Below are 12,802 nucleotides of genomic sequence, written 5' to 3' on the forward strand. Positions count from 1 at the left end.
TGGGATGTTTGTTTTTCTGCATTTATTCCCACAAAATACCTATTCTTTTTTGTTTGTTAGAGCAGTGGTGGATTGAATGATCTTCCCACAAGCATTTGTGGATCAATTAACCTCTTAGTATCTGTATCTGTAACAGGGAAAAGAAAATGAGGACAATGGAGATCTGATCTATCCACCATCAAAATTTCTCAAAACACCATGTGTCAGGGTTCCAGATAGCATCCAAAATTAAATCACAGTTCAAGGCAAAATATTCTTCAAAGTTCCAATTTATTAATAGAGCCATGTTGGCACATCTATGTGAAATCCGAATCTGAAGCTTTCACACCCACACGTCCATCATCTTGCCCAACCTTATATTGCCATGCGGGCAGAGTCCACAAATCTCTTTCCATGCAGGTACAGAGGGCAGAGACAAAGGATTACCTTGGCTTTCTAGAAATAATTTGTTATGACTACATGCTAGTAACTTCTTACAACTCCCCCTTGATGCCACCCTGGGTCTCCTTAAAGTCCCGAGAAAGCACCTTGGGGAAACCCATGCGGATTTTGCATGAACTACAAAGAAAATGCGGGAGGCTAATTGACTGACTAGGGGCATGAAAGGAGGTGAAAAAATATGGGGAGGGGGGCATTCACAGAAGGTTGCCTCAGCCCAATCCCCTTGATGTTGGCCTCCCTTAGTGAGGGTTATGATAATGATATACTATCATTCAGAGGTGGGCTGGTAAAGTGGAATGGTATTTTTACACACACACACACACACACAAGTCATCCCCCCCCATGGTGTCCTGCTTTACCTAAATTATAATCTGATTATTTCTTAAGCACCCGTAAGGGCAAAAATGGCCACTCCTGGGCTCCAGAGGCCAGAAATGGGCCCATTTCCGGACTTTCAGAACTTCTGGAAAGCCCATTTTTTACTTTCCCCAGACTTGAGGCTTTTTTGAGCTTCTGGGTGGGTGAAAATGGCCTTCCACAGGCTCCAAAGGCTCTTATTGAGCATCCAGGAGACCCATTTCCAGACTTTTGGAACTTCCAAGAAGCCTGTTTTCCACCTTCCCCAGGCTCCTGAGGCTTCAGCATCTGGGAGGCCAAAATGGCCTCTTCCTGACTCTGGAAACTATTTCTGGACAGGCCCATTTCAAGGCCTCCCCCAGGCTCCAGAGGCCCTCCAAAGGCCTATTTCCAGACTTCCAGAACTTCCAAGAAGCCCTCTTTTCCCCCACCCAGAGCCTCCACATGGCCCCTGCATTTACCTGGCATCCAAAATGGAGACTCCTGGGAGGGGCGGTGTTTGAGGGGGTCAGTCAGTCCTTGCAACTATCAGTCCAATAAACCAGATGTAAAATTAACATCTGGTTCAGCTGAACCAGTCTGAACTGGCTGAATTCCACCCCTGGAAATATGTCTTCTAGGAATATGTTATCCTGAAAAGTTATTTGAAAGACATATTTCAGACATACCATCTCTTTGCTATTTATCGAAGCAACCTGACTTTTCTTGGTCTGAGAATGAAAAAAAAAACAAATGGTGGTAATGTTTTACGGAATCAATTGATTAAGGTAATATGACTGTTAATAAAGCAATAGCAATTGTCATGGGATGAACCCTGAAAAATAGTTTCCTCGATGAACTGAAAGAAGATCTTTTGCATGTACTAGTTCCAAAGCATTTCTTCTGAATTATTTTTGAAGTACTGTATCTACTTGCATAGTATCTTTCTCCTAGAGTTGGAAACATGATTTCTTTGGAGTCAATTAACTGATAACTGAATAATGTTAGCCAAATGCTGGCCCCCTTAAGATTAGAACTGGCTATTACTTTTGCATTCAGGGCATCAGGAAATAATTATTAGCTTGAATAATACTAGAAATGGAGCAAATACATTTGTGAGTGAGCCTGACTATCTTTCAAAAAATGCTAATGCATGCAAAATGAGACAGAAGTTATAAATGTATTTTTCCTGCTATTTTTTTAAAATTTTATAAGCCAAAAAATTAGAAGGGAGAGATGAAGCTTGTTTTGTCTTCTCCCGCTAGAAATGGCTATTAAGTTGCAAATTTAAGTTTCTACATGTGCTATGCAAGTTTGTTTTAAAAATGTCCTTTTCAGAAAGTAAGCCCCTAAGAATTTAATTGCACTGATATCAGAATAGGCACATATTGGATGGCACTGTGCCAACAGCCATTTAACGGGCTAATTCAAGCTTGGAAGGCATGCTTTTCTGGAAAGTTGGTTTGAACATAGCATCTTTTCAGAAATACTTCATGAAGAAATTCTGTCAAAGAAGCAAAATGTCCGTTATTGCTTTCTTTTGCCTACTTTTAAGGCTTCCTAAAGCAGTTAGGAAAGGCTTCTACATATGTGGTACACAGAAAGCTTTTCCAAAACCAAGATGTTGAGTTTCTGGGCACACCTCTGGAGCTCCTTGTATGTGTGTTCTTTAATACATCTAAATGATGATAAGATGATAAGTTAGAAGGTCCCTTCCAACTATATTATTCTATTCTATTCTGTTCTGTTCTGTTCTGTTCTGTTCCGTTCCGTTCCGTTCCGTTCCGTTCCATTCCATTCCACTCCACTCCACTACATTCCATTCCACTCCATTCCACTCCACTCCATTCCACTCTAAAATAATTCTTCTCTCCCCTTTATTTCATGCTGCAAGTATTGGGAAAACGTTCCTTCATGAACCTTCCTATTTTTAGTAGCTCAAAGAATTAATAACTAAGATGCTAACCTTATCCTCACCTGGGAATAAGTGCTACTGAATGCAGTTTTTCTAAGTTAAGTGTGATATAAAGAAACAAGAATAAAAGTATAATACTATGCAGAGATAAGATTATTTAGTGAGATTCATTTTTATATAAATGTGGGGGGGGGGTATTTCTAATTAGGTTTCACTTAAGATTAAAATAGCTATTCTCATTAATCAGAATTGTTTTATTTATAGAAACATGTAACCACTATAATAGCATATAAATAACATTGGAAAATTAAAATGAAAGGGCATGATAATATTTTTTTATGATTTGTACCTAAGTCAAACATGAAGTCATATTCTGCTAGAAAATTGTAAATTATATTTGAAAATAAATCAATTATGACCTTGCTTCATAATAGTACCTTCTTTATATTGCTTAAATTAATTATATTTAAATTATCTTCCTGAATTATTAAATGAAAACCAATGAATAATGAATATATTTGACGAAAATGAGCCTCCAAAGATAGAAGTATAAATATTATAAAGAGAGAGAGAGATAGGCAGAGAGAGAGAGTGGGGGAGAGAGTGACCATCTGTAATAATGGCTGATTTAGTGTTTAATTAATTCAGTTCACAGAAGGAGGTTGCGTTTATGTAAACCCTTCAATGTTTGACTCTGCAGGCTTTAAACACTGCTCAAAATTGTGCCCAAATCCAGAGGAAGAAATGGGACACACCAGTTGCAAAATGTTCAGAAGTTTATGTTACTACTATCAAGAAAATTGAATGGGGTGTTCAGGGAGGGATAGCACCTCTAGTGTAGAGCATGTTTTATCCTTTTAGGGGAGCTCATTTTAGGCCACCTTTGGTCCTCACCTGCCACTCAGCTTTACCTGTGGCTCCTAGTAGCTGTAGCATGTGCAGCGACCACACCCCAGGCGTCATTGGAAAAAATGGAATTGGCAAATGTAACAGCAATGATCTATTACTACTGAAGTAATGTGCAGCTCATGATCTGATCATTACCTATACCATTTTTCGCCTGCCCACTCGCAAAAAGACATCCTGGATGCACCCATGCTCCAAGCACTGACATCTTATTGGTTATGTCATTGTGCAGAGGAGAAACAGGTCGTAAGGGTGATCAAGGCCATGCCACCAAAGAAGAGGAGGTAATTAGGAAAATTATAGAATGTGCTGAGATGGACATGATGACGAGGCGGTTAAATAATCAAGAAGAATCAGAATTTTACAAAATTTGGGAGAGGGTTTATACTTGGTTGAATAAAAAAAATGTTTAATGATTTTTTTTTAAAAAAAATTGAACTTATCATTAGATATGTCTATAAATAGAGAAATGTAACAGATATTTTTTACTTCTCTGAATTGATCTAATTAATAATAGTTTTTCCGTTTTGTATCATGAAGACTTCTATTTTGAGTGGAGCCATTGTAGCTCCTTTTTATGTTATATGTTTTGTTTGTGATGTTTGTCTTTTGAAAAAATAATAAAAATATTTTTTTTAAAAAAGGCCAAGCCAAGCGCTGACTGTTGGACTGATCATAGACTTATTACCTCCAAATTAAACTTTCATATCAAGCCAAAGAGGTGCCAACAGGGAAAAAAAGCTGTGATGAAACGGATCAATGTCAGTAAACTGAGGAACCCCAACACAACGGTTTCACTAGCAGAAGATCTTGAAAACCAACTCTCAGAGCTGCAATTAGAGGGAAATGTTGAGAAGGGCTGGGAACACTTTCAGGACATTATGCCCTGTTCGGCATTAAAGGTTCTGGGACCCTCACACAGGAAAAAGCAGAACTGATTTGTTGAGAATGATTAAGAGATCAAGGCCCTACTTGCTGAAAGGCACCAGCTTCATCATGCTTATCAGAATGACCCATCGTCAACAGCTAAGAAAAATGTCTCCAACAACACTCACAGGATCGTACAGAGCAAGCTCCGCAAGATGAGTACCAAAGCAGATAAAATTCAGATGTTTGCTGATAGAAACAATGTTAAATGAACCCTCAGATCTGTCTATGGACCTCAGCCCTCAGGAAGCTCTGCTCTATTGGACACAGCTGGTGCAACTCTCATCACTGAGACAATCTTGATTCTACAGTGTTGGGCCAAGCACTTCCAATCTATATTGAACCACCCATCTTCCATCAACAATGAGGCGAACTACAGAATGTCCCAGATGGATATCAACCATAGCTTGGAGTCCCCACCATCAAAGACTGAAACCCTACAGGCCATCAACCAGCTGTCCAGTGGCAAGGCCTCAGAATCTGATGTGATACCAACAGAGATCTATAAGGATGGTGGTGCAGTGCTTGTTGACAAACTCACTCAGCTGTTCCATTCTTTCTGGAATCAAGTAACCGTTCCTCAGAAACTTAAAGACACATCCATCATACACTTCTACAAGAGGAAAGGGAATCAATAAGTCCACGATGATCATAAAGGAATATCACTGCTTTCCATCTCAGGCAAGATCCTTTCATGGGCGTTGCTGAACCACCCGACTGACCACCTGGAACAGGATCTATTACCTGAAGCACAGTGCAGTTTCCACAAAAAAAGTGGCACTGTGGACATGATCTTCACAGCCCAACAGCTCCAAGAAAAGTTTCAAGAGCAGAATCATGAATTGTACACCACCTTCCTTTGACACTATCTGTCATGAAGGCTTGCGGCGCATCGTGTCAAAATTTTGGTGCCCTGATAAATTCATCCTGATGGTGCATCAATTTCAGGATGTATGATGTGCCATGTACTAGACAATGGAGAAATTTCAAAGGCCTTTTCTGTCACAAATGGCATCAACCAAGGGTGTGTATTGGCACCGACCTTGTTCAACATAATGTTTTCAGCCATGCTGTCAGATATCTTCCAGAACAGGCTTATTCCATGTCAGTTCCACATGTTGGTCATTAGTCTGCCAAATGCAGAGCTTGCCTTAGTGATTCTGCAGTTGACTTCAATGTCAATTGTCACTGCATGGGAGAGGGTGTGCCAAGGTATGTACGTTTGCCCACTGCTTGTAGCTTTTGTCCCTTTACTGCAATGGTGGGCTCTTGGTATTTGGCTTTCAGAGTTGGGTAATGAATCACTTTGGCGTTCTTTATGTTGATAAGGAGACCAAAGTTGTTGCATGCTGCTGCAACATTATCCACACTGGCTTGTATTTCCTGGTCTGATCCAGCATTCAGGACACAGTAATCAGCAAAGAGGAGGTCATGTAGCACAGTCTCCTTTGTCTCCCCTGGTGATAGCCTGGAGTCTTTGCAGGTTGAACAGTTTTCCATTGGTCCTGTATCTCAGGCTAACTCCCCACCCTGTTGAAGAAAGCCCAGATATGCTGGGCAGGCCAGACTTGCTAGGATGCCAGACCATCGCATCCCTAAACTGTCTAAAGGAAAGCTATCACATGGGGGACAAAGGAAGTGTCATAAAGACATGTTGAAAGTCTCCTTCAAATCCCTCGATATCAACACCAGCTCCTGGGAAACTCTGGCACAAGGTCGACCAACATGGTACATGATGATCCACCAAGGATCTAAGGCCAGAAGAACATTCATAGCAAAAGAGAAGCAGGCACTCTGTAAGGCCAGAGCTGCAAATGCTGTGACAATGGTGCCCACACATGCCTGCCCAACATGTGGCAGAACATTTTGTGCTCATATAGGCCTTACCAGCAACCTGCGGACACATCACATCCAGTCCACAAACCATTAGCTATCAAGGTCCTCTTCAAACACGATGGATGAACATCATCATCATCATCATCATCAAGAAAATAGCGTCATTTAAGAGTACTTCACACATCCAGCCAAATTCAGCCACATATTAATTCTCATGTATACTTATACTGTTTAAAAAAAAACCCTGTTGTTTCAATAATAAATGAAAATTTTTGGATCTGCCCTACATTAAGCTTAGTGAAACACATATTTTAAAATGATCAATGATGGAAATCATCAGAGATTTCAGTAATGAAGAATGGCTTTATTAAATGGTTTAAATGGCTGTCCATTCATCATTAATTCTCTTTTGCTCTTTCCACCATTGGATGTTGCTGTCTCATTTATGATTTTTCCTTCCATTTCCTTTTGTCATCATTAGATCAGCAAATATGTTTGCTGTCTATAATGCCTCTTGACCTTTTGTTCATAAATGAATGATTGATTGATTAAATAAATAAGCAGCCTTAAATTAAAAAGTGGAGCTTCTCTTTTTCATCTGCCTCCCCTCCTTCTTTTTGACTTTATTCCCATCTACATAATGTCATAAAAACTTTTCTATGGGGAAAAAAAAACATTGATAATGTTGCTTGCCTGTCCACAGTCATTTTGAAACAGGATATTTTGTAACAATGTATCCCACTCTAAATACTTTGGGGATGAGAAAAAAGCCAAGGGAAAAAAACCCCAATATAACAGCAGTAGCATTTAGACTTATATATCACCCCATAGTGCTTTATATTACCCCCCTCTCTCTCTGAGCATTTTATAATGTTAGCATATTGCTCCGCAAAATCTGGACCCTCATTTTACTGACCTCAGAAGGATGGAAGTTTTAGTTAACCTTGAGCTAGTCAGGATTGAAATCCTGGCACCACAATATTCGACAAAACCACCCCTTTCTACTCTCAGTCCTAAATGTTAACAAACTCCCTACAGTCAAAAAATTACAATTTCTGATTCATGAATGGAAAGTCCAGAACATTGTGGGACATTCTGCTTTTCCTCAGGCCATGCCATTTTGAAGGTGGTTCTGTGTTTTCTGGAATAAAAAGGAAAATCTCTAAATTGACTTGTTTCATTCAGAATACCATTTGCAGGATACCTTGAACTGCTTTTACTTTCAAGATTTTACTTGTAGAAATTGCTATGTCATTCCCTAACATAGCACGGAATCAGTAGGGAGAGGAATGTTTCTGAATTCTCTGGAACATTCTATACAGTAATACCGCGTCTTACGAACCTAATTGGTTCCCGGGGGAGGTTCGTAAGGCGAAAAATTCGTAAGACGAAACATTGCTTCCCATAGGAAACAATGTAAAATGAATTAATCCGTGCAAGGAGAAAAAACCCGCAAAAAAACCGCCACAGCCCGGCTGTCACCTTTTGAAACAGCTGGGCGCTTCTCAGCGTTCTCCCAATGCCGAACCCGGAAGTTCGGCAAAAGTTTGGGTTCGGGTGGCCGCCAAGAAGCCCCGCCGCCCGGCTGTCATCTTTTGAAACAGCCGGGGGGCTTCTCGGTGGCCTCCCGAATGCCGAACCCGGAAGTTCGGGTTTGGTGTTCGGGTTCAGGAGGATGCCGAGAAGCCCCCTGGCTGTTTCAAAAAGTGACAGCCGGGCGGCGGGGCTTCTCGGTGGCGGCGGTGGGTTGGTAAGATGGAAAACGTTCGTAAGAAGAGGCAAAAAATTTCTGAACCCCGTGTTCGTATCTTGGGTTGTTCGTATGGCTAGGGGTTCATATCATGAGGTACCACTGTACTTGAAACATTGAACATACCAATGCAAAGTCTCTTTCCCTCTCTCTCTCTCTTTGTGTCTTTGTGTGTCTGTTTTGCAAAGGCATGTCAGAGTCAAAAGGTAAATAAAACCAATGTTGCTGTCAATAGCTAGTCTCTAGTTAGTCTCTAGTTAGCAACATCATCCCTCATCAGTCTTCTCATCAGTACTTCTAAAAGTCATTTAGCCTACATGGCATTTTCTCTTTTCTCCCGTACATTGAAAGCTCAAAAGTGATGGGCAATGGACTGATTTAATGCCAATTGTTTATTTTCATCTGAATTGAAGAGAGATTAATCATGCTTCCCATCTTACCAAACCAGGGCTACAAGCAGTAGGAATGTGACTAACATAAAATGTCCTCTAATATTGATTGCACAAAAACAACAAGGGCCCAAGTTGTGCCACCATGACCCTGCCTTAATAAAAGGATTGTCTGCTGTCAGCTGGTGATCCTTAGAAGGATGGATGGTAACAAAATTGGAGAAATCCATTAGCTGCATTGCTTATCACCTCTTGCACATCGCAAAATTGGATCACCTCCATCCATTGATAAACTAGAAAAGAAGCAGTCTGGGCTGAAAATGGAGAGAGAAAAATGCATGTTGATTCAAACCATGAGATGGACAGCATATAAAATGAAATAAATAATTAAACAAACAAACAAATAAGTTGGTTGACTCTTGGTAAAGACATAGACAATTTTGGTCATTAATACAGGTAATCTTGGTTACAGAATTGAGGTGGAATGAAACTTATATTGAATAAAAGTAGAAAAAGCGTTTACGGAGATTGAAAATCCTCCTAGGGGAAGGTTTATCTAAGGAAGCATAGTTATTTTTAGTGGCTAGGAACCCCATTTAAAGTCTTGAATTTCATCAACCTACTAGATCTAGTTAATAGTAGCTGTATCAGACTATTGCTATGCTTTCTATGTAGGACTTAACTAATAAAAACCAAAGAAAGAATCACAATATGAATCACAAATGAATCACATGACCAACTAAACAAACTGGACCACAAGATATTTATAAGCTAAGGAGAATAGGACAAGAAATCCTGCTATTGAGATTACCTAGTTGGGTAACGAAACATTTAGAAACTAAATTGAAACAAGTTTGGAAAGCAAACCACTGCCAAAATCTAAAATACCAAGCTATAAGTATTTTATATATATAATACTTGTGGGAGCTAGTTTGTGTGAATCAAAGTTTGTATTACTTAAAGTGGTTACTTAACACCTCTCATAATCCCATTGTAAAGTATTTCTACTAAATTTTAAAATTGTAAACAGCCTGAGAACAAACTTTTAGAGTAATATCTTCTGCTATTATGAACTTACTTAGGTCCTAAGATTTCTGATTTTCAGCTCATGTTTTTGGACTGACTGAAAGTTTCCCAGTTGCACATATATGTATTGTATATTTATATTTATTATATTTATAGGCCACCTAATTTCTGCAGTACTACACATGGTGTACAGCAACAAAAATAACTTATATTAAAACAACTTATACTATACAAAAACATACTAAAAAAGACCATCACTTCCTGATATCTCTAGCACGATAAACAAAACTTTAGTTAAATATGTATTGATTCAGAACTTCAGTTAAATATGTATTGATTCAATTATGAGACATAATGAGTGGTAGATCACCAGTTCTATTAGCCAACAGATTAAATTTCCATTTCTTGGACCTATATTGTGTTTTTTTAAAATCCAGATGCACCAGTTGAGTCTGAATTACTGAAAAAATCCAATTCCAATTGCTTCTAGATGTTTGGAACACAATTCTCCTAAATTATACGGAATATATTCAATATCTCTGAGACAGTTATGTTGGGGACAGTTCATATAAGCCACATTAGTTTTACCATTTGTTTAACAATAGTTGTTTTAAGATATGTACTTTAGAAATCTATTGAGAAGAATATTTTTATGACAATATTTAAGATGGGAAGAAATGGGATTGAACAGATCTGTGGGGAATATATCCAATGCACATGGATTTGGAATTGTTCTTTTGCTAATCCTTTTACAAGAACCAGGGTACCTGTACCTATATTTTATTTACTTAAAAAAAAAAATTAAAGAGACAATCTAAAGTTTTCCCTTCCATCCATCCACACACACACACCCCACCACCACATACATGGTCACAAAATTGTCTCCTCTTCATTGCTTGTTACATTCTTCATACTCTTTTTTGCACTTAATTGATGAAATGTAATCTTGGCCACTGAAAATCAAAGAGTGACTATGTTGGTCTCTCTCAAGAAAAAGAAAGGATCAGTGAACAATATTCTTCTCCTTGAGCCATATACTCAATATTCTTCCTTTTCTGTGATCACCAGGATTGTAAACCCAATGGGATGGGTTCAGCTGTAGAAGATTGGGCTGTTGTTGGTGTGTCTGGGATGGAGGTTGTGGAGATAGGTGGCTGTAGTTTATTTCCAAACCTGCAATAGAGCACATTCAGGTCATTTGCCAGCTTGGGAATGTGGTTTGCTGTAACTGGTGATGTTTTTCAGAGTTTTCCACATGTTTGCTGGTTCATTTGTTAAGAATTGATTCTTTAGCTTTTCAGAGTAGTTTCTTTTTGCTGCTCTGATCTCCTTTGTTAATATATTTCTGGCCTGATTGTAAGGTATTCTATCACCTTTTCTGCAGGCTTCCTCTTTGGAATGGCATAACTGGTTAGTTTAGCTGTAAATCAAGGTTTATTGTTACTGCATATTTGTAAGTTCCTGATTGGTACACATAGGCCTTATAATAGATTGGTACACATAGGTTTTATAATTCAGATGATGGAAACTAGCTGATCGTAAAGGTTCATGGGGGGGCCAGGTAAGCAAATTCAGTACCTTGGAGAGGTCCCAGGTGGGAAATTGATGGGCAGCTGTGGAGCGCAAGTTAGTGCTGCCCTTAAGGAAACTCCAGTTAGACCATTCTAGATCTCTAGCATCAGCCTTCATGGTGGCAGAGGACCATGCTTCATACAAGGGACAAGGCCCTGACTTGGAACACTTCTTGGCAGGCCTAGAGGAAGAGGCCTTTGGCATGATGAGTCCTTTGACAAAGGAGCAAGTAAGGAGTATGTGCAGAAGGAAATTCCATGAATGCTAGAGGCCTGTGTATAAAATGGCTGCCATGACATAAAATTGCTGCCTGGCTTTCAAAGAATGGTATACAAAATGGTGATCCATCAATCATTAATGTAACACACTCAGCAACTGAATTAGAAATGATGCCCAATGTCAATTGTTTTATGGAGGGAAGATGAGCCTTTGAGCCTCTATCATTATCAGGTGCTAACAGAGAGGGACTGTGGGGCCACTAACAACTGAGAAAGGCCCCCGGTCAATATCTGAGCCGCACAAGGCTCCAATGAGGCAGCAGGAAGTTGGTGACTGAATTAAATGCATTGGTCGCTCTTGCTAATGACCACTCTAGAATGCTGGATTGAAGGTCTGGAGTCCTGAAAGCAGCCTCTTGATAGCACTAAGAAACCTTCTTGTCTGGTGAAGTAATGTTCCAAGGGAAATAGGTGAGTGTACAATCTCTCCAGGCCAATGCCACGATACCCAAATCAAGGGGCTGCTAACTCTGAGCCAGCTAACTCTGAGCCAGAATGAAGGACCAACCCTCTGAGTGCTAGATGTCTATACAGCGTGGGCAACCACTGCCACTGTTTGAACAAAGGCTCCTCAGCAATGGATCTGGCTCTCCAACTTACAGGTGAGAGCTGGAAAATTCACAATTGCCTATGTGCAAATTGATGGTGAGACCACATTTGGAGTATTGTGTACAGTTCTGGTCACCGCACCTCAAGAAGGATATAATGGAACTGGAAAAGGTGCAAAAAAGGGCAACAAGAATGGTCAAGGAAATGGGGCACCTCCCTTATGAAATCAGGTTGCAACGCCTTGGTCTCTTCAGCCTTGAAAGACAGCGTTTAAGAGGTGACTTGATCGAAGTGTGTAAAATCATGCATGGAATAGAAATGGTGGATAGAGAAAAATTCTTTTCTGTATCAAACAATACTAATATAAGGGAGCACTCCCTAAAGCATATAGGTAAGAAAGTGAGGACAAATGAAGGGAAATACAGTATTTCTTCACCCAGAGGGTCATTGGTTTATGGAATTCACTTCCAGACGAGGTCGTGACAGCCTTGATAGCTTCAAGGCAGAATTAGACAGATTTATGGTTATTGAAACAGATGTCCATGTGCCGCCTCTATGTACCATTTGTTGGGGGTCAAGGGAAAGGAAGGGTTTTGCCTTCTCTTTCTGCTCAAGATCCCCATGTACAATTGGTGTGCCACCGTGTGACACAGAATGCTGGACTTGATGAGCTTTGGCCCGATTCAGCATGGCTCTTCTTATGTTCTTATGTTTACAATGAATTGGTGATCCCATATGATAACTGCAACTATCAGACAGGAATGGAATGACCACGTCTGTCCAGCCTGAGGACTGAAATAAAATTAATAGACTCAGTCTTCATTTGATTGAATGAGGTTAACCCATCCAGGATGATAGTCCCACCCACTATGTAGAA

The sequence above is a fragment of the Erythrolamprus reginae genome, chromosome 1, assembly GCF_031021105.1.
Source record: "Erythrolamprus reginae isolate rEryReg1 chromosome 1, rEryReg1.hap1, whole genome shotgun sequence".
In the NCBI taxonomy this organism is placed as follows: domain Eukaryota; kingdom Metazoa; phylum Chordata; class Lepidosauria; order Squamata; family Dipsadidae; genus Erythrolamprus; species Erythrolamprus reginae.